Below are 1,263 nucleotides of genomic sequence, written 5' to 3'. Positions count from 1 at the left end.
GGGGGGGGCCCCCCCCCCCCCCCACTGGTGACTGGCCACAGGGGGACCCCAGGTACCCCCCCGACCCAGGAAGCACCAGTTACCCAGCCGGCGGTGAGGTCCCCCGCATGCTTCCTGGCAGACCCAGAAGTGGACTGGAAGTGCTTCTGGTTTATCTTCCACGTCTGCTGCCAAGCATGCTGGGGATGTCCCTGCACTCCCATGGGACACTCCATCTGTCCAAGCATCTCAGCATTCACAAGCTGCCTGGTACCTTGAGGTATGTAGAAAAACATTTAAAGCTGTGTCTACGTCTGAATCATCAAATCTTTCCGAATCACTCCGAATCAATTAGGAGGGTTCCAATTTGATTTGGCGAGATTAAAGGGTCTCCTAATTCAATTCAGATTCAGAGATCTGGCTGCTGAATCAGGCTCAATCTCCACCAAATGAAGCTTTGCACAGCCCTAGTTCTTATCATGAGGACTAAGGGGAAGGGCCCTTTAAGAATCAGGCCTGAAGCCCTGCCCCTTAGAAGGATATAAGGGAAGTGCCTTGGCAATAAAAGAGGACACAGTTCTCAGCAGAGAAGGCTAGAGAAGTGAACATAGGCAAATGATCAGATTGGGTAACATATGCTAAAGGATTACAGGAAGAAGGACCAGCTAGCTATAAGATAACTTGCATCAGAAGAACCTTGGGGGGGAGGTGAAGTATATCTTAGTTGCGAGGGGGGTAGCTCTCGGTGAAAAGGGGCTGCTCTGCCCAGGGATTTGCCCAATGACAGAACATCAAGGTGTCGCAGGTGAGTGAGGTAGGGAAACTAGAATTTGGAGGAAGACCTGTTGGGCATGGGGACCAACATGGGGATCATTTATGGTTTATACATGATAATTCTGATCATTGACATCTTTTTTGAATTGGGAGGCATATCCAAATTGTTTGAGGCAGCCCATTAAAAACAGCCAGTTACTCAAACTGAAGGACTGATCTGTATTAAGTGATAAGGCAATATTCTTCCATCTGTCCAGGTTGATGTACATATTCCCGTGCATGTCAGGTTATTACCAAAAGATATACTTAAGATAAAGTTTGGATAATGTTTATAAGTCAGTTATTTAATCATAGTTTCCACTTAGATTGCTAACTCTGGGCATAATTATTAAATGCATACATTTTTGATATACTGAGAAGATGAAGGGATACTTATTGTGGCGGGTGCAGAGATCCCACCTCAGGAAAACAGCTGGGTATTCGTATCCCACCGCTATTTCCACCACGTGA

General features: G+C 46.6%; 1 protein-coding gene across 1 annotated transcript in view; it reads right to left on the bottom strand.

The window, feature by feature from the left end:
- RBL2 (RB transcriptional corepressor like 2) overlaps positions 1-1,263 on the bottom strand; it is a 63,679-nt gene that overhangs the window by 37,788 nt on the left and 24,628 nt on the right. The window lies entirely within an intron of this gene.

Source organism: Gavialis gangeticus, unplaced genomic scaffold, assembly GCF_001723915.1.
Source record: "Gavialis gangeticus isolate Ggan-Ray unplaced genomic scaffold, GavGan_comp1, whole genome shotgun sequence".
Classification (NCBI taxonomy): Eukaryota; Metazoa; Chordata; order Crocodylia; family Gavialidae; genus Gavialis; species Gavialis gangeticus.
Note: the sequence above shows the minus strand (reverse complement) of the source record. Positions and strands in the feature narration are given on the sequence as shown.